This window comes from Geospiza fortis, unplaced genomic scaffold (genome assembly GCF_000277835.1).
Source record: "Geospiza fortis unplaced genomic scaffold, GeoFor_1.0 scaffold200, whole genome shotgun sequence".
Lineage (NCBI taxonomy): Eukaryota > Metazoa > Chordata > Aves > Passeriformes > Thraupidae > Geospiza > Geospiza fortis.
Window position 1 is genome coordinate 1,705,145 of NW_005054353.1, and position 27,048 is coordinate 1,732,192.

At 44.9% G+C, this 27,048-nt stretch overlaps 1 long non-coding RNA gene across 1 annotated transcript; it reads left to right on the top strand.

The window, feature by feature from the left end:
* Positions 1-7,307: 7,307 nt before the first annotated feature.
* Positions 7,308-26,514, top strand: LOC115948154. Its single transcript, XR_004082008.1, has 3 exons — positions 7,308-7,459; positions 25,959-26,130; positions 26,260-26,514. It is a non-coding gene; the product is annotated as an uncharacterized LOC115948154 (long non-coding RNA).
* Positions 26,515-27,048: the final 534 nt, after the last annotated feature.

Genomic DNA, 27,048 nt, shown 5'->3' on the forward strand with positions numbered 1-27,048 from the left:
GCTGCAGTGGCTGGCACAGGAGCACGGGGAGCCAGGGCAGTGTTTGCTGTTGGGGGTGAAGGAAGGGCCCCATCCTGCAATAGCATTTCTCTCTTCATCCTTCCTATCTCTGCAGTAGGGGTGGCAGTAGCAAGCCTGGTTTTCCATCACAGTGCTGCCCTTCCTTCCCCTTTCCTGTGGCAGGAGCGATCAGCCCTGGCCCCTTGTTCTGAGGACAGCAATTCTCAGTGCCAGCAGCTCTTCTGAGGAGCCTTTGGTTGATTCTGCCTTGAATTCCCCACAGCAGAGTGTTGCAGTTAAAGCTGGGCACTCACTGCAGCCCCATGTCTAAGGCAGCCCACAGGAAAGGTATGAATGTGTCCCTCACAGGAATTCTTAAGGAAAAGCCAAAGGCTTAAGTTCTATTAGGACTTAGAGCTTGCAGTCAGGTTTTGCACCAGCAGAATAACTTCACAGCTAAGGCAAGGCCAGTGAAACTGGAGAGCCCAGCCCATCTCAACCTGCAGGGATACGAACACACACATCCATTGGGAATATTGTAACCACCAAACTGTGCTGCTGCCCATCAGCAAAAACAGACCTTTCCACCACAGGACCCACTGAGGAGCTGCTGCCTCATCCTCCAGCCCTTCACTGCCTCTTTCTGAGGGAATTTAGGCAATCTTCTCCAGCCTTGAACCTGTACTATGAACTAGCAAAAGCCCTGGACTCAGATGACTTTGAAATCACTTTGCTCTATTTCTTCCAACAATTCCCATTTATACACTGTGACATTTAAGTGTCCCAGACCCTTGAAGCAGAACGACTGGGCAATTATAACCTGCATTTGTTGTTCAGCTTGCGCCCCCCTCCCGTGAGCTGAACCATGAAAGCAGAGCTCACAGCAGCTCTGCTCTTGTGAGAGGCAGCACCATTTATAAACCTCCAACATGGGCTCTATGGCTCATCCACAGCCATGGATGCAGAACTCCTGCAGGTGCACAGAGCTTGATGTTCAAATAGTCACTCTGATCTCCAGATTCTTCCTTCCACAAGGCCTAAAAAGCTTCTCAGTGGAAAAGAGCTAATCTGAATTTCCCATCCAGAAATCCTGTTTGTATCTCTGTTTGCAGATTCTCTTGTTTCTTGGCCTATTCATAGTGGAGGGTGCTGTATAAAGATTATTTATTATCAACCTCCCTGGGAATGGAGTGGGACTGTTTATAATAATCCTTTGTATTTCTTTAGACCTGATTTCCTAGCTCTTGGCAAATGTCAGCACTTCAGCCTTGTGATGTCTCTTCAGGAAGGTCAGTGCTGTTGTCCATGGGTTACAGGTGGGAAACTGAGGCACAAAGGTCTTAAATGGCCACTGGCACCCCTGGCTGCTGTGTGAAGTGGATTTAGATGCAAAGCATTCCAGTTTTGGGTCTTTGCCAGCCCTCTCCCAACAGGGCCAACAGGAAGAGGTGAGTATGAAGAATTCTGCCATCCCAACAGTAGTACAATTGGCCAGCTCTTGCCTGGATATGGGGAGCTCTAAACAGGATTGATGTGTCACAGGGTCTGGGGCCTGTATCACCTTCCATCACCTTTGCTCTGGGGCAGTGACTCACACTGGGTGCTTAGGTAGGACAAGCAACACTGCAGAACTGCTTGGTGTTTTCTGTCAAGAGACCTTGATGAGGATCAGAAGGTACATTTCTAACACAGCCAATTCCTTTTCAACCACAAAGACATCCTTCCTTCCCCATGTGTATCTGTCACTTGTTTTGATAGCTGCCATATTTTTCTAACATGAAATAGACACACATAATATGATTTCCCCCCCCTATTTCTCAAGTTAATCTGATGCAAACATATTTAGGAACTGGATAACAGAGCAGTTATCAACCACAACTTCAAACCACAACTTTTAAAGTTGGGTGAAAATTAAAGCAAAAATAGGTATTAAATTTGAGAGAGGCTGAAAAAGTTCTGTTGGAACTTGGAGGAATTTCAAATGTTATTTTTAACCAGACATTTAACTCTTCTGGGAAACAAAACTTAGAAGGACAGATATAATTAGGTCAGATATTGAGAAACTTATTATGCTTTGCTACAGATGATCCCAGGAGAATGTAACTTAAGCCCTTTTTTTTTTCTATTAAGATTCAATCATGGTTCTTCGCTTTTTAGTGTAAAATAAAGTAGGATAGAAGTATGCTTTGTATTACTAACTGCTTCAGCATCTGAAGTGTTTGACAAGAAATCTGAGGACAGAAGGCAAGGTTTTTATTTCACTTTGTACCAAAATACATAACATTATGCTAGCATCTGTGCCTGCTTTTGTTCACTGTGCAGATACAATTGATTTACTGGTATATCCTGGGAATATCTGATGTTTGGTATCTCCCAAGCTCCACTGTGCAAATATTAACTGCACCTTGCAGTAGGATTGCAATGCAAACATTATTCCGATTACAAATGGCGAAACTGAGGCAAAGAGCCCCAGTTGTTTGATCAGCACTGAGCCTGTTTCACTGCTGCAGTCAGGACTTCAGAACTTCTGCCTTCTGCTCCCACTGCTTCTGCAGAGAGATCCACCTTGACACGAGAAGTGTGTGCTTCATGCAAAACCAGGGGAGAAAAGCCTTTATCAAAAGAAGAAAGGAACCAGTAGGTGGCTGATAGTGCTGTTAACACATGGATCTGTCATTACTCACAGCATTTATCATGTCTGTTGCTGTGAAGCACACTGTTCTTCTTTAAAGTAGGTGTCTAATTTGAGGGATACTGGTTTTCCTAGCAGCTGCAGTGATCTGGGGAGGGAGACGTGGTGAGTTGCCTGCAGTGAGATATTGCACATCATTTGTTGTAAAGTCTGCCCGGAGAGAGGTGAAAGTGGACTGGAGTCATGCTAGGCAGCTCCTGGATACCAGATTTTCCCATCACAGTCCCACTGGCTCTGGAGTAGAAAAAAACCCCAATATTCTCACTAACAAAGATTTGTTTGCACCTCTCCTGGAACTCAAAGTCAAATCAGACACAACACATAAAGGTGAAAAAAGCTCAATAGCTTGAATTTTTCGGGGAGATGGTTTAACTCTGACAGCAGCAACAGGTCTCCATTGCTAATGTAAAATGTTTCTCCATCCTACAGAGAAGCTGTGTGTATGGTTATTAGCAAAACCTTTGTAGTGTAGGATCAAAATGCAAATATCTGCAGTGACTGGAGTGTGTGGATTTGGAGTTCAGGTTCAAACCTTCATCACAGATGAATGAAATAGAAGGAATCTCTTCTTGTTTCTAGACCATGTCCAGGCCAGAAGCAGTGGTAAATCTGAACAACGTATTTATCTTGAATTCATCTTGAATCTGAAGCAAAGAGCAGCCAGATGCAGTGGCAGGACCATCTGGAGCTAGCTAAGCACACTCAAGACAAGCTAATTCACCTGGTGTTTACCTGGAGCAAGACTCCCTACCTAACGTGGCATTGGAGAAACAGAAAAGAAGCCAGGAAATAGAGGCTATTTAAACAGGAAACATCAATGTTTCTTATAATATTTTTGACAAGTATAGGTAAAAGGCAGCCATATAAATTCCTATGGTAAGTTAAAATCTCATGCTTGATCAAGACAAAGTGGTGGAAGGTAGATGATTCCAGTGCTGCATGTATTTGTAGCAACAAAAAAGTGTCATCCATCCCACTGTTGCCAATATTCAGGAGTTTACTTGCTACCTGTACTTGTAAATGGTAGCAATTGCAGTCAAAGTTTCCCTGTCTGCCACAGGAGGTATTAAGGTTGATGAGCTGTTCAGAATTATTGCTAATGACTACAAGGCAGTGATATTGCTCTTCACCTTCAAGGTAGTAAGTGGTGTCAAGCTATGGCAATAATTTCCTGGAACAACCAACCTAGTATTACTTTCTAATGTAAATTGTACTCTTATTGATGCAATAAACTGCAACTGTTTCTTCAGGCTGTGGAAGACTTCCAGTAACTCATAAAAGCCTCAATCATGTAATTCTGTTGGGTGCTGCTTCCTCCCAGAGCCTTGCTAGCTGATCTTGCAATAGGGGCCACACAAAAGAGACACTATACAGCAAATTTGGTCATTTCCAAATTCGTTGCTGTCTCTCAAACATGCCACTTCCTATGTGCAGCCACAGAGCCTCGCTGCCCCAAGAGACTCAAATCAGCCAAGCTGTAACTGAAAGTCCAGAAGGAACTATTCTGAGATAAGGAAGTGTCTTGGATAACCTGTTTGGCAAAACACTTCTTGGTAGCACCCAGACAACAAATTGACTTAAATTAAAGCTAATTAAGATTAATATTATCTGAGAATGCACATGCTTTCCTGTACTGAGTAACTCTGCAGCCACACTTTTACAACAGTACTTTCTTACCCACTGCTTCTTTGTGTTACTGATCTGAGTCATCTGTCAAGTCTATCTCAAGCCTTGTCAAGTCTTGTATAGTTCTGCCAAGAGAGTAAATTTCCTTACTCAGAGGGTACATTGGATAAAAGAAGTTTGGTTGGTTTTATTTTGTTTTCTTTTCTTTTCTGAGTTTCTTTTTTTTTTTCCTGAAGGAGATGTGGTAACTTTTCTCAATCCAAAAAACCTATTGCAACAAAATTTTTGCTTCTGTACCAAGAGTCTGATTTTCCCAGGACGCAAATATCATGTGGATGCATAATGTTGCATTCTAATGACTGGTGTAGCAGTGACAGCTCTCTCCTGATGCAATGTCCAAGCTCTGAATTCGACATCTGAGTGTTCCCTGCTGCCAGCAATAGTGCCTGCGCCTCTAGAGTAGTGGCAAGGGGGCAGCCAGTGCAGAAAGCAAACTCTACGTCAGGTTTTACAATGCTCAGCTAAAATATATTATCAGGCCAACATGGAACTTCATCCTCAGGCTTTGAGAGGCGAAATTGAACTCCTTTTAATCCTTGAAACATCATGTTTCACTGTTAGTATTCAAGGCAAACAGTAAAATGGTTACTTGCCTTTTCTATTTTTCAGAGGAAAGCAAAACCAAATTTTTTCCTGGTTTGATACCAGAGAGACACTGTCTACTTGAAATAGAGCCAGTTTGTGAAAATGAGTTAAAAGTCATCTCCTTGCCAATTTTTGTGGGTGTTCATGCTGCCTGGTTAGCAAGAAAAATCCTGCAGGGAATCTCATGAATGTCAGTGCAAGCAGGTAATGAAGAGCTAAGCCTCTGCTACATTTCTTTCTTCCTTCCTTTGAGGAGGAGGAGGAGAGGGGAAGGCAGATGGTACATCTTCTCTGGAGCACTGTACGTATGTCTGTTTTTGAAGCTTTACCTCTATAGAATTGATGTGTTTGACTGAAGAATTATATCTCTGCTGCAGAAAACAGGAGCAAGACATCAGCATGTTCTGTGACTGCGTTTCTCTGAGCTGGAGAAAAAGTACTGTGGTGAGCAGGGAAGGGAGAGGGCAGGAGCTGCTCACTGCAGAGCACTTCCAGCTAGAGGAGAAAATATCTGTGACTACTGCCAACATGCCAAGTGGAAGGTGTTGGAGAGTGTTGTTCAGATTTACCAAACTGATGTGATTTATTGAGCTTTTTTTTTCATCCCCCTCCAATAATGGTATGTCTGTTCAAACACATTTTTTACTTTATTGCTCACAGTTGGAGGTGTTTCACACAATGAGGCACAGGTAATATAATGCAGTTTCCCCAGATTTCTCCATGAAAGCTCAAAAAATGCCTAAGCGTTCTTATTTTTTTTTTATAGACCCTCTAAAAATTGAACCTAACCCCTGTTCTAGCAGTCAGTTTATGCAGAACAGTAGGAAAACATATTTCAATTTGCACTTTATAGGTACATTAAAATACATTTTTTATTCCAGGTAAAGACATAGCCTAGGACTTCTTGGGGGAAGAAACCCAAACAAGTCTTTAAGCCATTGTTACATTAAATTTTGTTCATTAGTCTCTGATCACATTCTAGGGACGACAAAAATGTGCATACTTGTAAATCCAGGGGAAATATTTCCTAATTTTGGGGGACATAAAATGCTTTTGTTTCAGCCAGCTGGGAAGTTTGGAGTCTACCATATTGAGGGGAGGAAAGTATGTTAAAAACACATGTTAATTTTGTGCTGAACACACTGAATGGTGCTCATTTCAGCAGTCACCCTTCTGAAAACATTTTACTCCAACATATTACCACAGAATCACAGAATGGTTTGGGTTGGAAGGGACCTTAAAGATCATCCAGTTCCAACCCCCTGCCATGGGCAGGGACACCTTCCACTTGACCAGGCTGCCCAGGGCCCCACCCAGCCTGGCTTGAACACTTCAGAAATGGGGCAGCCACAGTTTTTCTGGCCAAGCTATGCCAGTGCCTCGCCCCTCTCAAGGTGGGGTTTACATTGGTTTGATTGCCTTCCTTCTGTCCTGCAGCTGGGAGGGATGGAGGTGGAGTCAAAGGTGCAGTGCCAGACTGTTCAGGACATGGTAGACATGAAGTTTCTGTTAAAAGCCATCTCTGTGAACCTGGTGCTTCAGGTTAGCAGAATACTTGGGTGAAATCTGGCTAAACTGATGCCAGGCAGTGTTTGTCTTTGGATTGCATCTGTGCCAGTGTGGGGAAAGGAGTAGATGTTTCTGGACTGGGATCTGCCTCCCTTGAGCAATCATGCACCACAACGTGCCCTTCAAGTGGTGAAGAGACCTGTGAGCTTCCCACTGGCTGTGCCAGAGCCAGGCATGGGGGACACAGGTAGGACTGAAATATCTTTGGTATGGGACCCAGAAGGAGCAAAATGGTTTGAAGGCACCTTTCCATGTGTCTTCATCTTGATTTCTCATTCTACTCTGAAAAGAAGTCCTAGAGATGTCTCATTGCTTTAGTACTATAAAGTTAGGAAAATAAAAATTCTTTATTTAATCCTAACTGTTCTGCAGCAGTTTACTTCTGCTTTTGTATATATTGCACCACACACAAAGTTCCAAAAAGCTTTGCCGGTTTCTTTCTGTTGGACACGGCTAACAAAGACACAGGGGAGTCCCAAAGAATCAGCATGCAGCTACTTCAGCCCATTGCTTTTGCTGAGATTTCAGCAAGGCACACAGCAGTTGTGGAATGCCTATGCTGCTTTACATTCAACCCCTGGCTTATTCTGAAATAACTTTCATGTGTAGGCAAGCCAGGACAAGGCTGCAGTGCTAACCACCCTGCCTTTCTGTCTTCAGGAATTCTCCCGTGGGAAGGCAATGCTTCATTTCCTCTTTAAAGAAGTGATTCGTCCCCGTATCTGCCACAGCTGCACAAAGGGGGGGAGACTAGACAGAGGATCTGTGTAAAACGAGAGGCTGGAAGGGGAATAAGCAAATCAAACTCCCTTCATGTGAAGTTCCCACCCACCATTGTGCGATGGACCCAAACCAGAACACTGAGACTCCTCTCTAATGCCAGGGAAATTCAAATCCAGGTCCGACTTAGAAGCCTAGGAGTGAGAGGTAAGGTAATATGACACTTCTGGGGGATGGCTGTTCGAAAGAATGCAGGAAGAAGAAAAAATTAACCCTGTCTGCATGTAAAGTGAGCCACATGCATCCTTCATTCAAATCCAGGGGGAAAGTCTCCCTTTTGCATAATTCCTGTGCCCCAGGCCAGAAAGGGCATGATGTAGTTCTGGTGATGAGGGTCTAAGGGATGTGGAGTTCCTTGTGAATATTGCAGACCTTGCAACACCGATTGTGTGGATGTGGAGAGGGCATAACATAATCAACATTTTAGGAATGTCTGCTTGCATTTGATGCAAAAAGCTAACAAATAAGTGGCACTTGATATTTACGTTTTTATGGGTGAACCTTACCTACACTGGAATATTTGGGCAACTGTGTAACACTGGATTCAGAATGTGTGTTGTAGCATCATCTGCAATGAATAAGTAGCAAAAAGAAAAGAAGGAAATGGGGGCTTGCTTCTGCATGAGGTGGACACCCTGATGAGAGAAGGTGGAGCTGCTGAAAGCCTTCTTTGCGTCAGGCCTTACTGCAAGAGGTGGCTGTCAGGAATCCCAAACCTTGGCAGCAAGAGAGAAACCCTGGAGAAATGAGAACTTCCCACTGTTGGAGGAGGCTGGGGTTAGAGTTCATTTAGGCAAACTTGTCCCTCACACATCTATGGAACCCAATGGGATGTGCCCACGAGTGCTGAGGGAGCTGGCAAATGTTATTGCTCTCCATCATCTTTGAAAGGTTGTGGAGAACATAAGAGGTGCCTGAGGACTGGAGGAAAGCCAATGTCACTTCAGTATTCAAAATGGTCTAGAAGGAGAGCCCAGGGAACTACAGGCCAGCCAGCCTCACCTCAGTCCCTGGAAAGGTGATGGAACAGCTCCTTCTGGATGTCATCTCTAAGCATGTGGAGGAAAAGAAGGTGATCAGGAGTAGCCAGCATGGACTCACCAAGGGCAAATCATGCTTGACCAACCCGATTGCTGAGCTGTCATGACTGGCTGGGTAGATGAGGGGGGAGCAGTGGGTGTTGTCTCCCTCACCTTCATCAGGCCTTTGGCACTGCCTGCCATGACCCCCCCCGGCAAGCTTAGGAGCGTGTGCTGGGTGGGCACAGGAGGTGGTTGGGCACTGCCTGGAGAGCAGAGCTCAGAGGCTGTGCTCAGACACAGAGCCTGGCTGGAGGCTGCAGCTCAGGCTGCTCCTGGGGGTCAGTGCTGGGCCCAGCCTGTTCACCTCACTCACTATGACCTGGATAAAGGCACAGAGTGTCCCCTCAGCGGGTTTGCTGGTGGTTCCATAGTGGGAGGAGTGGCTGATACCCCAGAGCCTTGTGCTGCTGTTCAGTGGCACCTGGACAGGCTGGAGGGAAGTTCAGTAAAGGCAAGAGCAGAGTCCTGCCCTGGGGAGGGATAAACAGGAAGGAATAACCCCATGCACCAGCACAGCCTGGGGCTGAGCTGCTGGAAACAGCTCTGTGGAGAAGGACCAGTGGGTCCTGTGGATAACAACGTGTCCATGAGCCAGAAGTGTGTGTGCCTTGTGGCCAGCCTGGGGTGGTAGCAGGACTGTGGCCAGCAGGTCAAGGGAGGTGACCCTGCCCCTCTGCTCAGCCCTGGTGAGGCCACATCTGGAGTGCTGGGCCCAGCTCTGAACTCTGCAGTTCAAGAAATACAAGGAACTCCTGGAGCAGGTCAAATGTGAAGATGATGAGAGCTGGAGCATCTCATGAGGAAAGGCTGAGGGAGCTGGGCCTGTTCAGCCTGGAGAAGAGAGGGCTGGGGGGGATCTTACCATTGCATCCAAGTATCTTAAGGGAAGATGTCAAGAGAATGGGGCATGGTTCTTTCTAGTGCTGCCCAGTAACAGGATAAGGGCAATGGGCACAACCTGAAACACGGCAAGTTCCGTCTGAATATGAGGAAGAACTTCTTTACTGCAAGGGTGACAGAAAACCTGGGGAACAGGCTGCCCAGAGAGGCTGTGGAATCTCCTTCTCTGGAAATATTCAAACCTGCCTGGACATGATCCCATGCAACCTGTTCTAGATGAACCTGCTTTAGCAGGGGTGCTGGACTAAATGATCTCCAGAGATCCATTCCAACCATTCTGTGATTCTGTGGATAAAACTTACCCTAGAACTCAGTATCACTAACACTTGCTTTACTGTCTCTTTTTTTCAGGGATTTGTGGTATTTAGACTGTGGTACAGGAGTGGGAAAGAGAGGCAAACACAGCAGCAGTCTCACACAAAGCTTCCATTAAACCTTTTTTTTGGAGAAGGAACAGATGAAATTTGAAAGAAATTAAATTTGAATAAAGAGCCTGGGGCAATGGCTGATTTCCACTTCAGTAGACATCAGAGATGGGCAAGGCAGTCTCAGCTATGGTGCTGTCTGAAGGCTGATGCTTTTGCTTCAGTAGCACTGAAGTGCCACCCACCATCAGCCAAAGTTTTGTTCACTCTGTAGAGCCAGCCCCTGTGATGTTCTGGTCTGGAAGGTACAGGAGTACCAGCTATTGCAAATAATTTAACCAAAATCACTACAGATACACAAACCTAATTGCTTGACAGTGTTGTGCTTGCAGATAAAAGGCAGATATTTAGTCCTGAGTTTTCAGAGGTGCTTAGTCAGTGCTGAAGAAGCGAAAATCTAAGGTGGGAAGTGCTTCTGACATTAAAAAACGGGACTTGCACACTGCAAAAACCATTCCAGTATAGAAGATTTTAAACATACGGTGACTTTACTTCCTCCTACCTTTTGGATCAGTCACTACTGCAGTTAGCTCAAAAAAACCTAAGGCAAACCACAGCCAAAACTGTGGAGCTGCGTATGGCTTTGACTCAAAACTGTGCAAAAATGCAGCCCTTCAGTGGTTTGGGGAGCTGAAATCATTATTCCCCTCCTCCCTCTGGTTCATAATTCCCACTGGGAAGGATACCCATGAGGAAACTGATTTCTGCTGCTCCCCACATTGGCCTCGGTTTGCTGAGAAGGCCGTGAAGAAGTCAGGGGAGCTGAGCTGAGAGGTTGTGCTGGAAGAGTGAACCCCATAGCTGAACTGTGGAGAGGTCTTAGGTGGTTCTATTTAGAAGCTACAGCTTCTATCAAATTAGTTATAGCTCCCCGTGGGCCTAGATCTAGGCCAGTTTTAAAATGATGGCAGAATCTATTCTATTTAAATATGTACTCCACTCACAGCTGTAGTGGTAGCAATGCAACTTTTAAACCAGGTCAATGACTAATCAAAGGCAGTTTGAACTAAAAAAGAAAAAAAAAAGTGGCACATGCATGACTTGTAGATGAGGCCTCCTGCCCCATGCTCTTCTAACTTGGGGTTTGGCAGCTCTGGGGTCACTGTGATCCCAGATCACTTCTGGGCATTATCCTGATGACTCTTTAAAGACATTCTGGTGTTTTACACAGGTTTAAGTACAAAGTGGCCATATGATGGTAAAGCTATTAAGGGTATGTTTATACGATCTTGAAGATAACAGTTCCTCCTGCACCCTGGTATAATGTTACACATGCAAGTGTCTCCACACATAATTGTGTCCACATAAAAGTGCCATATATCAACTCCTTGTGTGAAATTGCCTTGATTTCTAAAGCTGTGGTGGGATTGATACCACCTGATTTCAGGGCTTTTCACATCTCTTCTCTCAGTTAGGCAACTGGGCTCCCTTTGTAGTTAAGAGAGAAACAGGCACTCAAAAGAGGTTTTTTTGCCTTTTTTTGCCTGGTCTTCTTTTTGCACGTGCACAAGGACAAGAGGAATTGTGTTCTGGATATGTTGATTTCTCTCCCCTGACTATCAGAGGAGTCCAGAGTTGTGTTTTGGAGCTGCCACCCCAGCACCCAATCCTCCTGCTCCCCCTGGCCCTCACGTCTCCCTGCATCCCTGACTGATGGTAGCTTCCTCAGGAAACACGTGTGGGCAGGAAACAGAGCCAGCCACACCGTGTAACCCTGGCAGAAACACACAGTGCTGCCACCAGAGATCCTTTCTGAACGTGGGGCAAGCTGCAAGACACATCTGTGGGAAAGGGAGAGACTCAGGTATTTGTCACGGACAGCCAGGAGACTGGAAACACAGTGGTCCTGAATGTTCTTGATAAACCCAGCACAGGAACCACACAGCACACCGGTATGCTCTGCTATAATTTCTTCCTGTTTTTACAGACTCTTATTTTTCTGTCTTAACTGTGCAGTGAGGAAGATTTCTCTTTCCTCATTCTCTTCAGGCCTTTAAAGTCTCCATATCTTGTCTGTCTCAGGACATCACCCTTCAAGGTGCCCCCCATGCCCCTGGCCCTGCTCGGGTGGCACCTGCAGAGCCTTTAGGGACAGGGCCAGCCCCACCCTGCCAGGCCATGCCAGCCTTTTGCTGGAAGATGGCCGGGGCTGCCTCAGCTCTGAGCTACAGGGAAAGCCGGGACACAGGGAAACTGGCCAACAACCCAAACCCACCCTGGGAGTGTGTACAAACAGATCTGGCAGCGAGCCTGGCCTCCCAGAGCTCAGGGAGAAAAGCCACCGCGAGCAAATGTAGAACGCGAAGAGAGGAGGACGAAGGAACAGCCGAGCTTTTCAGATGATCTGAGGCAGGATCCAGTGGGTGTTTCACTCCTTTCAGTTTCCTCTGAAAACCCTGGCTCACAGTGATAAGATCACATGGTTGCACAAGCCAATTATTGCACAATTTTGTTCCAGGCGGTTGAAGAGGCTGCGTGTTGTTTTTTAATATACACTGCCCCCTCTGGCATCCCTGTCGCTGCTGCCTGGCTCCAGGGCCGAGCTCCCGCAGCAATCCGGAGCGCCAGGGCAGGGGAGCAGCGCTGCAGAGAACCTGAGTGAGACACAGCTTTGTGGATCACGTCAGCTAGGACATGCCATGTCCTCAGGCAGCACAGGAGAAAGTGGGAAGACGCTGGTCGGAGAAGCTGGCGAGAAAGCGCTGTCATTTCTGGAGCACAGGAGGTGTAAGAAGATTTTTCTGCCTCCAAGTGCCATTCACATTCCTGTAGCTGGCACTGCATGGTGACAGGGTTCAAATTATTTGACTTCCATTTATTTTTGTTTCTTTCACGGTTTTCCTCAGCTATGTTAGCACTTATATAATCTCCATCAGGCTCTGATATTAACACCACATTAAAATGAGCAGGGAGTAGGATTCACACTGCTGCTGGTTTTGCTTAGAGACAGGTGTTCTCTGAGATGGCTGAATGACAGGAGATTTTTATGGGGAAAACTATCTTTATAACAGATAAGGCTAAGAATAGACAAACTCCTTGGCTTGCACCCATCTTTCAAAGAGACATCCAGATGGGAATCCTGAGTCCAGTGAGTCAGACCGTCTGTGCAAGATGAGGGGGCAGAGGGCTCCTTCTTTGCAAATCTTCTTGCCAGATAAGCAGGATTTAGAGAGCATCTTCCCTCCACGAAAGCTCCCTGTGATCCCACAGAGAGCTGGGGGGCACCATGCAGCAGTTCTGGCAGTGGGCAGCACAGCAGTGGTGCTGTTCCTCAGACAGCACAGCCATCAGCACATTCCTCACTGGGGGCTGCACATCAGTGAGGGCATTGCACACCGGGAAAATGCTTCCCAGAAGGGAAATGTGATGGCACTGTTCCACAAGAGGATATCATGTAGATATGTGCTCAAATATCTGAGAGAAAGGGCCTGTCCCCCTGATGGGTTCAGAGAGGTTTTTGCTCAAAAAAAGAGAAAGGAGATGGTGGTCCAGCTAGGCTCAATGTGTTCTCTTTGTGAGTTTCCAGTTGCCTTCCTTGCTGGTAGTTGGAAGGGCAGACAAAAGCCAATATTCTAAAGCAATAATGGTTGCAGAGCAAGGAGGTGCGATGACTCTTTGAAGTTGCCTATTTGTTATTTTCCCACATGAGAGGCATTAATCCCTTCCTTGATTGGATGTGCCAAAATGAACTTTGTCTTGAAGGTACTTCTGAGCAAGCACAAAAATGCTGGCCAGATAAACACAACACCCAATTTGGGATTTCTTTTTTTTTCAAAGTGTTTTTAAAGAATTAAGGATAACTGCCTTTGAATTAAGTGGTTTTAGGAGTCATGCCTCAGGAGGGAACTAGGTCATTCAGAAACTCCAGTGGACTGCTGCCAGAAACAATTTCTTTTAAAAGCAGTAGTTGTATAAGTGAAATGAGAATACAGAAATCCTTAGTTTTTCACCTCCAAGTTGATGGTTAAGTGAGATATCTGTTGAAGGAGCATCCTTACAACAAAAACACAGGTCCCTGGGGTACCATCAGCGAACTGGATATTCATTAACCTCCATATATGACTGTGTTTGTGTGAATGACGAATAGAAGGAAAACCTACACTTTTGAAGAAAAACACAGCTATATAGCAGAAATTTCTTTCAAGCTGTAAAGATAAAAATCCATATTTTATATGGATTCACCTACTCTTAAAGTCAAATACTAAAGAAATGTCTTTGGTGTTCAAAGAAATGGCTCAATAAGTATCTTTCCCTCCCTGCAGGATGGCAGGTTTCAGTATTGTGAACATTTCTAGTGTGCAAAGCTAAATAAAAGGTATTGCATATCTTTTTGTGGGGGGGATTCATTCTTGATTCACATGACAATTTAATTCATACAGTCTTTGTCATATGAAACAAATCAGACCAGCTGTTCAGTGTCAGCAACTGGAAAATGCAGCTTCTGAGATAATGGAGGCCAGTATCACTGCTGTAGTATGCCATTGCTGGTCCTATGGGAAAACCTTTTCTATGATAAGGAAAAATAATACCTATATGCACCATTTATTTTGAATTATTTTACAAGGAATACTCTAAAAGAAATGTTCATGAAGCAAAGCAATGAAGAAAAGTTTACATGTACATGTTTCTTGCCAATGATTATATTTGCTAAGGAGGAGAGCAACAGTGGTCCTTCGTCCATTTTTCTGAGGTGACAGTGTCTTCAGTGTACCATGCATCAGTGAAGGATCACTGCTACTTGTAAAGGGTTTTCAGATCTTCTCAGAGAAACGAGGTATTATAGGATAAGGTGTTAATTCTATCTGATCTTGCTGTTATCTCTACAAATCCCAGAGGCAAATAACATGGATCTTAGCAAATCACTCCCCACCTATTAAGAATGGCATTTCAGGGTTTGGTAGAGCAGCAAATTACTACTGCATTCTGGATGACTGGTTGAAGAGGTCTGATCATCTCTTTAGTTTCTCTACTCATGGATTTTAAATTTTCAGTATTCAAGGATGCTGACAAACATTGTTTTCCCTGAAGCTACTTCTCTGTAATGTCATCTGTATAACCCAGTGCAGCATTGTGAAACAAATGTACCTCTTTGTATTCACAACACACATTTTTCTTTTGCTTACACCCTGTGTTCAGAATAACTGAGGTCCTGATCTATGACACAGGCTAATATCCCTAGAAATTAATGGAAGTGAGATACCTGTCTGCTTGTAGTTCTCCATCTGGTTCCTTAAGTTTCTGGTTAGCCTCATGGAGATCAGTTGCTTGTTTGGGAGGGGATGGTTTTGTGTCTGTCAGGAGCAGTGATGCAGGGGAGAGAATTGGAATAGTTATGTAAGAAAGCAGCATGGAACTTCTGGCAGGCATCAGTTTCACAGAAGAAGTTAAAAAGAGAGATGTCTAAGCATCGGGTGAAACCAGTTTCTCCCTTTTTCAGATTTTCCCCATACCTTTATAAGTCACTTGTTGCATGTCAAAGACAAGCTCTTAGGCATGAGCACAGATTTGGACTCCATCAAATGCCACCTAAAATCCCTGTGGAAATGCAGGCAGCAGGTGGAATTTGTTGTTCAGATGTTTCCAGAGGCTCTCGCAGGAGACTCCCCTGCGCAGAACTGGCCAAATATTTTCATCAGCTAAAGATATTTCTGATGGGAAGCTGTGTAGGTGCCACTAAGTACTGGCATTTATCTGGCAGCAGATCAGGCAAACAACCTGTGCCCCCCACCCCTTCTCCACAGTACCAAGCCATGGAACATCTCTGTCTGCAGAAATGGTTCAGGAATGTCTTTGTCAGAACCCCAATCCCAAAGTTCACCTGACTGCCCTGACCTCCTCAGTATCCCACTGGTGCTGTTGATGGCAGATGAATCTCCCTCCATTTCCCTCTGGAAGCATGTGCTGAACCTTCCATTGAGCTGTTTATGCCCTTGCTTGTGACCAGAAGCAGACACTGAGAAACTGAGCCCTTTAGCATGTGGGACCAGCAGGGCTAAACTCAGGAGCAGCATCTCACCCCTGCTTTTGGAGGTCAGTACCCCCTCCCTTCCTGCCTGAGTGCAGGGGAAGCACTGCCCTCTGATGCAGGAATTTCATCCAGCTGCAGCACCTCTTTCTGGAAGCACAGCTCCTTCCTGCCATTATGTTTTTGGAGCAGTCACCACCTCTGATCCTGAGGCCACATGTATGCTTTTGATACTCCACAAGATCCCCTTCTCCTATATTTAGAGATACCTGCACACTGATACTCTGCAATTTATTTACCACACTGTGGTTTTCAGAGGAGTACATCTTATCCTTCATGGTAGAAGACTCAGAGCAGCACCTAAGAGTGGAAGAGAGTTTTGATTCAAAATTGCATCGTGTTAGACCATGAGGATTAAATGCAGAACTCAGCACTTCTCTACATGGGTAAGATAATATTAAAGACATAGAAAAGATAACATTAGATGTTAGTAATTTCATTAGATCAGTCAAATAATTCTCCTAATTCTGTACACAAAAAATTTGGCCCTCACTTCAAATACTCTAAACTTTAGCAGAATAAAGCAATGCCCGCTCTGGGCTGGCACTTCTGTTTAGATCATGCAGTGAATTATGCTTAGACAAAAAACTGTATTAAAAAGCTAAGTGGAACTTGACAAACTATCAAAAATGTTTTATGTGAAGAAAATGTAGAAAATGAGTAATATTTATGCATAGTTAAAACATATTTGCCAAATGCCAAGGAAATGGGAAATATTAATTAATAGTGTTTTTTTACAGCAGAAAATTAATTGAAATTATTCAAAGTCCAATTCTGTTCTCCTTATGCTGTGACTAATCTAATTGAGATGAATGGGCTACTTGTTGAAAAAGCAACTACTCAGCATGACTAACTTTGGTGGAATCAAGCCCTCCATGAACATTATTAACCAGTTTTGAAATACAGTGTTTATTCTGTGTCCCTCTGCTCAAAGACAGGAAATTCAATCCACTTCTTTATTCACTTCATTTCCAAGATGCCCAGAAAGGTGTCACTGTGAAATGTGCCAAGTGAAAAGCAGATAGTCATAAGAGGCACAGAAGTTACCTGTCCTCACAGGTGAAACGGCTGCTGCGTGTACGAGCAGTGAAATCACATTTCCAAACCCTGCACTGCAGGATGCTGCTGGAGGCTTAGCACCCCCAGTGTCAAAGTGATGGATTGGCTTTTCCACTGCCAGCTGAAGGCACATAACATAAAAACACAGCTCAGGACCTTCCCCTGGATTTCTCAGGGCGATCATGTTCTGCAGCCATCTGCTGTACAGAGCCAGTGCTCTCAGTGGTGCTCATTATGAGACATGGGTTTAAAGCATTTAACATAACCACAGTCTGATAGACAAAAAAATGTTTATCCCCTTAGGGAAGATATCAACAAAAATCACATCTGGATGCAAAGCAAAGCTTCTGGATCCCTTCCTTGTGGCCTGACTCCATAAATGTTGAGGTTTTTTTTTTCCTTTAGGAAGGCTTTATGGTTTTTATTCAGAGATGTGTTAACAGAGGAAGATCAGAGAGTAGAGGTGGCATCCCACATGTCCTGCTGGCAGATCTCTGGATTTCCCCAAAAGGAACTCCTAGTACTGTGTCCTGCTTTTTGTTTTCTGCATCCTGCGCAGGCAGTTCTGCCAGCCTCTAAGTGGAGAGGAGACATCTGGCCACAGGTGCCCAGGCCTATTGAGTTGGTGCAGTTTCCAGATAATTACTGGTTTTCTCTCTGCTTCTGACCTAACTTAAGAATTTTTTCCTTGTTCTAATATTGCTAGATGTCTATTTATTAAGCTTTTCTAATTTATTCAGTTTTAGTCTTTACATAACAAGTTCTTATAAATATAAGACTACAGATTTGCTGACAATCCACTCTTCAGCATGTCTGCTAACCATGCTGTGGATTCATGGCAAGATGGAAAACATAGGATAGGATGTCAAAATGTTCTGTGTTCAATGTCCCATGTTTTACCACCTTAGTGATAAAATGTTCTGCACTGCTGGCTAGAACATCATGACCAGTGTCCTGCTGTCTGCTCTGGTCATCTGCCAGAGTTTGGGCTCTACCCTCACCCTGACCTTGCTGATAGTGCCATCACATGAAAGGAAAGGCCAGAGATGTAACATAATTGAAGCACAAATTGTCTGAAGTTGTGAAAACCATTTCACAGTTCTAGCCTCCTGCACACATAAGGCCTTAACTGAGTGCATCAAATCCCAGACAAGGTTGTGTCCTCCAGAAGTCCCCAGATATGTGCAAGGTAACAGAGAAAGAAATGTTTTGTCATGCAAGACAGGACAGAAAGGCAGGCACATAATCCATGCTGTGATCCAGGATCCTGTGAACATCTGTGGAGAGGAGCACCCCAAGGACGAGTCACCCCACCTACCTCAGACACCTCTCTGAGGCACGGTGAGTCACTGTGACAGTGCCCTCTCTCCATTGATTGCAGCGGAGCTGGAGCACCAACACCCAGCACAGCCAGCTTCTCCCTGCCTGGAGCCAGGGGAGTTCTGCTCTGCTGATGGGTGACTTCACCTTGTCTGGGGGGGTGCCAAGCAAAGAATAACAGCTCTGTCCTTCCCTGTTAAATATATGGTGATAAGGTAGCAATGGTTCCTGGAAGCCATTTCTGGAATGAAGTCAGAACCACCTTAACTTAGGTAAATTTTGTACTTTTTAGGCCTTTCTGTCTTTTGCAGAGAGGGCCATGACACTTGCAGTCCCTCACTTACTATCCCCCATCAGACATGGGTAGTTCTGCCTTTAAACCTACATGGTTGGCATAGTGATTAACGAGATTTGAATTAAATGATAGTACAGAGGCTGAAATAGTTCCTTGGGGAGCCTCTTTTTTCATTTGACTTCTGTTCACCATTTATATCAAATTTGAATTGCTTCACTTCTCTAAGCCTGTGCTGTTCATCTTTGAGAACTGCTGCCTATAGAAGTGTTAGTCAAGCTGAGAGCATTTGTAGGAGAGATCTGCTCTTTAGTGGGGCCTTCTAAGTCTGTTCTAAACTGCTGATGTCTGCCAGACAGAGGCAGAGGGGCCTTGCTGCTGAGCCCATGGTGTTTCCTCATCCTGGTTCCCATCACATTCAGTGAGCTGGCAGGGGCCATGTGGTATGTGAATCATGTTCTGGTTTTATGCAGACTTTCCCATTTCATTTATGTGCTACTTATATGGCCCCTTCCTAAACGTAGCATTACATCCACATGTCTTTACACAGTCAATTGGTTCATTTAGGACTCTGCAATGCTTAGATTTTTTTTTCCTTTTAGCAGGTGCTTGCTTTCATTTATCTGCATTGTATTTCCTGTGCCTTGAGTTTTCTTTCAGCTAGATTATTTTAGGTTATACAAAAGCTTTTCACCACTATGGTCACAAATTTACTAATTTGATTTTTTTTTTTTTTTTTTTTTTTTACATCTGTGGATATTCTTACCTGACTTTCATCCTCCATAAATCACCAAAAGTCATAAAGTCTGAGTTCCAGAAAATTCAGTTGCATGGATAATAGAAAGAATGCTTTTTATCCAGTGTGGATAATATGGACATGGTCTTTCCACTGTGATAATAGTGATCTTACTCTGATACCCTAATTCAGGCCAAATCTGTTACTGCCATATAGGTTGTGCTACAACAGTAGACCTTTTGGACCAACTGATACCAACCAGAGGTTCCCATCACTCTGTGCTGATGCCATGGTCCACAGCCTCTGAAGGAGACCTGTTTTCTTTATAAGGAACTTTAAGGAAAAGGGGCCTGAAATTAACATTTTCCTTTACTACCCACCTCTCAGTTGGGACACACTCTTGTGTTGACTTGAAGGTCGTGTTTCAGCTTCAAAATCCCTTTCCATAATTCTGACAGGTTGGAATATGAAGCATTGGGCAGAGAAGAAATGAGTCTGGGGAATAACTGCAATAGAAGCTCTGGGGGAATATCCTACCAAGCCAAATTTCTTGTGGTTAAGGAATGCCACCAAAGCCATGTATTCCATACTGCAGCTTCTCTTTGGAACAAATTACAATCCCTTTAGCTAAACATTAATATTTTAAGCATGAGTTTTATTCTGAAATACATTTTTTAAAAATCAGTTAAAATTCTATTAACTATAACTCTTACAGTTAAATTAAATAGCTTGTTTGATGGATGGCATATGTTTGTCAGACCAGTAAACTGCACTGAACTGCAACCCAGGAATCAGATGGTTAAATATTGCAGTTCTATACAAGAATTAATTGGGAAACCAGGTGCTCACTGTGTACACATTAAGTAGAACTTTCTGAGAACAAGGTGCCTCTGTGAGATTGTTGTTCTAGCTTGAAACTATGTTGAAGTTATTAGAGTGGAAAGAGAGCGGTATGAAGAACATCTTAAGAGGGCAAAAAGATTATTAGTGTCTGGGCTGCTAGGTTGTTGTTGTTTTGAGCTCTAAGGAAGTTTCCTTTTTTCCTCCCTTGTGTTTAAGTATGAAACACTTCTTCTGATGTGCCAGGAGTACTTAGACAAATCTTTCACATATCAAACCTTACTGTATCTTATTGATTATTTCCTACAAGCCTTTCCTTGTACATCTCAGTAACTGAATGCCATTGTATGAGGGGAAGCTGCCTGATTCATCATTAAGCCTTTCATTTTCTGACAAAGTTCCCATGGCTGCCATATTTCCCAATAAGTTCCTCATTCCTAATATCTTGTTCATGAAATGTGTAGAGCTTCCAGTGCCCATGAAATCAGGAACTATAAAAAATAACCAGAAATCATGATAGTATCTGTCACTTGCTATTCTGCTGTTTTCCAAGCTTGTCATCCAGTTAGGGAACATAAGATACACTGTGTGACTAGTCCAATACCAGTAACAGACAGCAACTTGTCAAAATGAACATTTGCAGACAACCCACAGCATAATTTTTTTCTCAAGTGTTTGAGAACACTTACAAATAACAATTACATTCAGAAAGCCTGAGAGTACCACTCAAACCAACGAAGCCTGAACTTGTATTTTTGACTCGGTATTATATCATATTCTGAGTGTGATGTGTGCATCTTTATGTATAGGATTAACCAGAGAGAAAACAGGATACAGAGAGCCAGACTGCTCTAAGAAAGCAGTACCCTGATTGGCAAAAAAAAAAAATTAAAAATTTTAAAATCTATGTCTAAAATCTTCTACTAAAATCTGTCCCTTCATCATGATGCATTAGCAAGACATGCGTGCTTTGAAGGCTGAGCTTTGCTGGTAAATGCTGGATGTTTGAAAAACCTGACTGCAGATTATTTGCTTAATATTGTGCAGCAGAGACAGGAATGAAAACTACATCTCCAGAAACCTAACTGGCAGCCAAGGGACACAAGTCTCTCCTTGCATCCCAGCAGTACTGCAGCTCAGCTGGACTCCAGAAGGACTGGTGATCATCCAGCTGAAATTCAGTACAAACATCAGGATTAGCATGAGAAAAAATGGTGACATTTCAGTCCCCAGGTGGTCAGTGGCTTGAAAAGGCTGCCTCAGAAGGAGGAGAAAACAGGTTCCCTGCAGGCCTGGCAGCAATGCAGCACTCCAAGGTGTAAGTGCAGGCTCAGCTGCACAGGGGTGTCCTGCATGGAAGACAGGGAGTCCCCAGAGCTAGGCACTGAACATGCTCACCTAACTCCAGCATAGTGAGTACATATTAATGATAAACATGATGTTCATATTTCACTGTCAAAAACCCAGAGGAAATGTGTATGAGGCACTTAATGCCATGAGCACCCTGCTCCCTGTCTGGAGATGGGTGGAAAAATGGAAAGCCCACATCCTGAACTCACAGCACTTCTGTACAATTCTGGTTTTCCTCTTGGCTTTCTTTCATGCTGGCAGCCTCTGCAGCAGATGGCTGTCTCTGCAGGGCCAGCATGGAGCACCAACCCTCTGAGTGGGCATGTGTTGCGTGGGGCACAGGGGACAAACCCCAGCAGGCTGAGTGGAACAGCATTTACTTGGCCTTGCTGTGCTCACTTGGGTGAAGGTACCAGCAACAGCTTTACTCCATTCATGCGTCTGGCTTGGCAACTCTTGGTGCCAGGCCAGAATGCTCCAAGGCTGGGCACTCTGCCCTTACAGGACTCTCTGACATGCAGTACAGACCACCTGGAGGCAGGGAAGAAAGGTCCACCAACAATGTGCCAGGATCCACAGAACAATGTACCACGCAGGGATCCCCCAATGGTGGCCTGCAGAAAACATGTGGGACAGCTCTTGGGGCTGGATTCTGCCCATTATTAAGATCTGAGGGAGATATGAATCTTGCACTCAGGATTTGCTGCCCTTATCTCCCTCTTCCCCTTGAAGTTACATCCCAAAACCTTTATTCCAAACTTAGAAGTACCAGGTCATTCAGAATGGAAGGGCTGCCTCACGAGTCCTTTTCCAATGGAGTGCAAGTCCTTCTTGGAGGGAATTTGAATCCCATTTGCTACAAGAACCCTGTGCCAACTGGGCTATCAGCTCTTACCATTGGAGGGAGAGTTAGTGCTCCCAAACTCCTATTTTGCACAGTGAAATCAAGCACCCACTGGACTAATAAACAGGAGAAGAAAAATGGACACAGCTGTGCCTGGTGCTCAGGCACATACCTCCCTGTACCTCCCTGCCCCAAGGCAGGTTCATGGGGCCAGCTTGCCTGCCACCTTTTAGAAGGCTTCTCAGAAGAAGCTGCCTTCCCTTGCCCTGGGCAATGCCAGCCTCCCAGGAGATAACTTTTCCCCAGGAGGGAGAAGGCTGCCTGTCTTTCTGACACCTCTCATCTCCCTTTCTGTTTACACTGCAGTGGGTGTCTGTGGGGAGGTCTCAAGGATGTCCCCACACTCTGTCCCCAGCCATTAGTCTGCAGGGGGAATGGCTGTCGGCTGCAGCCCCTCGGGTTTAGTCACCTGCCTCACCAAATGCCAGCAGACATTTAGGTCAATTGGTTGCACAGGCTGGCAGAGTTGGGTTTCTGAGGGCTGGGCCTCCAACAGCAGCTCCTTCAGAGCCAGAGACAGGAACTGCCTCCTACAACATGGCACCACCAAAAAGCCTCTCCCTAGAGACCTGGGAGAGCAGTTTGCCTAGGCCAAGCTCCTAGGCAGGAGGTCTGGATAAAACCCATTTTAATTCTTGTTCATGGGTGTAGCTAGTTACATAATAGAAAATAGGTTAATTATGGCCCAGATTTACCCTGGCATAAAAGCAGGTGGAAGCAGTAACATGAGCAGTGATCCCTGGAAGAGGAGGCAGCAAAGAGGCTGCAGCCCCATGGGAGGGTACTGAGTGTACACACAGTCACTGAGTGTCCTGCTTTGCAAGGAGAAGGCTGAGAAAGGACAAGTCTGCTGATTCAAAGAGAAGCCTGAGGAGTCTATGCAGGGCCTGGAATCTGAATCAGACTAACCCTTGGCAGCTTCTGGCAGCAGGAGCCCTTTCACAGCAGAAACCAGAGGAGTGAGGTCTTTGAGGACTGGGTGTGACAAGCAGGTAGCAAAAGGAAAGGTGCAAAGCTGGCAGCACTGTAATGTGGGATTACTGTAATTTCAATGCTGCTTCTTCCTGGGGCAGAGAAGTCCAGTGAGGCAAATGTTCTGGGACTTTATTTCCCTTTCAAACTATGGGGAGAGCAGAGCTGCTCTTGTCCCCAGGCCTTGATCCCACCAGGTACCCTGGTGAGGAGTGTTGAAGCACCTTTTCTCAAACCCTTTGCACTGATGCTTTGCTTTCTTGCCCATTTTTTAACATTCTGTCAGAGTTGCTAGTGTTGTACCTCTGGTTGCTCAGTCTCTATTTGCTACGTGGATGAAGTAAAGCACAACACAGCCCCTTGGGAGTGTGCATTGAGAAGTGCTCAGAAAGGCACCTCTTCTAGCATTGAAATGCCAAACATCAGCGCAGGTCTGCATCTAAACTCAGGGAGTAATGCAAATAGGAAAGAAAATCACTGATGGTGAGTGATCTGACAGCTGAGGGCATCTCCTCATCCTGAGGTGAATGAGGGCAGGCTCTGGAGGAAGACAGTAGGCAAGCTGCAGATTTAGAGTCTCTACTTCAGGAGAGCAGATTTGGGCTTGTTTAGGGAATTGTTAGGCAGAATAAACTTGGAAACCTGTGGGGAAAAGGAGCCAAGAGTCTGGCCAACTTTTAAAGACAACACCAAGAGCTGAGGAACATAACTTCCTGTTGGGTGGTCAGACCAAGGGTTTCAGGGGAAGAACTGCTTGCCTAAACAAGGAGCCTCTCAGTGATTGAATGGTTTGGGTTGGAAGGGACTGTAAAGACCTGCACTTTGTGGCAGTTCTGCTTGAACAGGTGACTGGACAAAAGACCTCTTGAAGTCCCTTCCAACTTTGTCTTTTGTGTTTTTTTGATTAGACCTGCTTGTGAAAGAAATGGAGAGGATTGCTTTCTGACCCCAAATAGCTGCCACAAGCCATGGACAGGTGCAGCACATTCCTGCAGAAAGCCTGGGGCTGCCTGGAGCTCCCATGCAAGCCAATGGTTTCTGCATCTGGGTGGGAGCAGGCACATACAGGACAGGCTGATGGTGCTGGCCATGAGGAACCTGGAAGCCACGCTGACCCAGCAGGGCCTCAGCCACCTGACAGAGCCTGGCCGTGGCATGGAGGTGACACGGGGCAGGACAATAAGGACCTGTACAGGAGGCACCCCTGGTGGGGTGGCTTTAGGGTAAAAATAAGATGTGTGGTGGTTGTGGGCATGGCAAAACTACACCATTCCAGAGCAAGGTTTTTATCTTCCTCTGGCCTGATTGCTGAGCCTCCAATAAGGCCATGCTGTTTTGCTGGGAGTCACAGGAATTAATCTGGCCAGGTTAGCCCATTCCTTCCCCTTACCTGGCCTGATTTTGTAGATTTACTGTGCCCCTGTTGCCCCTGTTCTTGTTGCTCTTTCTCTCTCCATGTTTTTGCCTTATTTTGGCTGCAGCAGCCACAGTTGTTCATTTTATTCACTTGCCACATGCAGGGAAAGTGCCAGGAGGAGCTGGGGGAAGGGGAGCTGTGGCAGAGTGTGCAAGTGTGCATTTCTCTGTGTGTGTGTGAGTGTGAGTGTGTGAACACATCTCCAGGGCACGAGCAGAAGCAGGCTGGCTCCTCCTTGGCTGCCTCTCCTCAGAAAGAAGAGGAGAAAGTGCCAAATATCATCTCAGCAAGGGAGCTGCTAGTCAGGGAGCTGGAAATCTTCCCTCTCTTCAGAGCTCTGAAGAATGTAAGAGTCTTATTCAAGTTTTTCACGGCTCCCCTGCATCTTCAGAGAGCTGAAGTAATTTTTCCCAGAAAGTGTGATGTTCATTAGGATGGTGAATGAGGCAGGAAACTTGCCAGGTATTTAAGACAGACCACAACAGGATGGACTGAATCCAGCTGTCAGGCACCTCCAGAGAAAACATGCTGAACTCCTGCAAGACAGTTAGGTAAGGCAGGATTACCTCCTTTGCAGAGCCTTCCTACACCACACCAGGAACATCCATGGATAGTCTTAATTTAGGGTTTGAACACTGTAATTTAAAAATTATGAGAAAATCTTCATTCTGAATGCCATCAGGAAATAAGAGATATCATTTTCTCCACTTTGGAGAAAAATTTTACAATCTTCCTCCATAATAAAAAACTAAAACAGCAACACAGCTCTGCATGGACAGATAATACAAGTGCTTTCATCGCATAAGCCATCTTGATTTATGTGCCCTAAATCAAATGTGGGAACTCAAGCCTTTGGCTGGGACCTCAGCACTGGTGGTTGCTCAGCATGAGAATTTGCCCAAGCAAGAAAACCTCACGGCTCAGTAGTAATTTTTATTTATAGTTTGATCAGAGACAAGCAAATCTGGGCTCAAGGCTGGTCTGGTCTTCCTGTTCTATGTTAGCATGCACTATGAAATCATTGGGATTCAATTAGTTTGGATGATGTCATCTTACAGAAAAAATCCTTCAAAACCAGGATGAAGTCTGCATGAGACCTCCTGTGGCTGGTGCTGTGGGTGGCAGCACTCATGCTGAGACCTGGACACCAGAAGACAGCATTTGGGATTCTCTTTTAATGTGATGTGTAAAAGCAGAATGTTGTACTCTTCACCTGCATGGTTCCTTAAGGAGATGACTTTATATGTGGTCTTAACTACATGGAAATAAAAATTTCAAATTTTTATAAGAAATGTACTTATTTATTTATTTATTTAATTTCCAGGACGAGCCTATCTCTTTGAAAATTGTATTCCTGGGATGTTAAGGCAAGCAGAATGACACGGGAGTTACAGATACTTATTGTTTTGCCACTTCAGAGTACTGGAGAGTAAGAGCTGCTTCTGACCCCACCTGAGGAGTGAACTGAATGCAGGAATGTAAAACTTGCTATGAAGGTATCTTGCCTTTAAGATCTTTTCATCCTTTTTTGCTTTTTAACAAAAACAACCCCTGCTTTGCAAAGAACTGAATTACTCATTCCAGACTGACAGATTGCCTTCCCATTTCTGCTCTATTCTGAGCAGTTGCATTTTTCAGCTGATACCTGCAAAGAACATCGTCTCTTAAGAGGCTGCATAGGATGGTAAGAAAATACCTGCCTAGATGAGTCACTGGGGAACACAAAGGGAGAATGAAAGCTGGAAGCCTTAAGTTGCTGAAGTGTTACAGGCAGAAGAAAATCTGAACAGAGTTACTGTATCCAAGATCTGCAGTTTAACAAGAAAAACATTAATTTTTTTATTAAAATGTGTTTTTATTAAACCCCATTGGGGCAATAAAGAAATCATGGAGGGAATTTAACTCAAAATAGTTGTCAAGCTATGGTTAACACCTTGGAGGCTCAGGTTAGCTTGCCTGGAGGTCAGGTATGCACGTTCCATGCAGTTCTTCCTGGTTGTACAGTGGGGTAACACTGTGAAAGAGATGGCTGGTGGTAAGCACATGTGTGGATGCATGTGTGTATGCTGCACTGCCAACCCAGCTCCTGAGAGCACCAGCAAAGGAGCTTTCACTGTAAAATTCAGTGATTTTACTCCTCACGGCTGCCAACCAGAGTCTGAAGTGTGGCTGTTTTCATACACAGGTCACTGCTCCCATCAGTTCACAGAGCAGCCCCAGCTCGGGGTGTTCTGGGGTTGCCACTGGGCTGTGCTTTGGGGCTCCTGCTCCTGCCACCCAGCATCCTGGTCCCCAGCACAAGGGTCACACCTGGATGGCAGCACTGGAAACACATTGACCCAAACTCTATCAAGCTGTAAGAGAGAAACAAAATACCTTTTACAGCAAGGTCAAAGCACTTGTCCTTACCTACT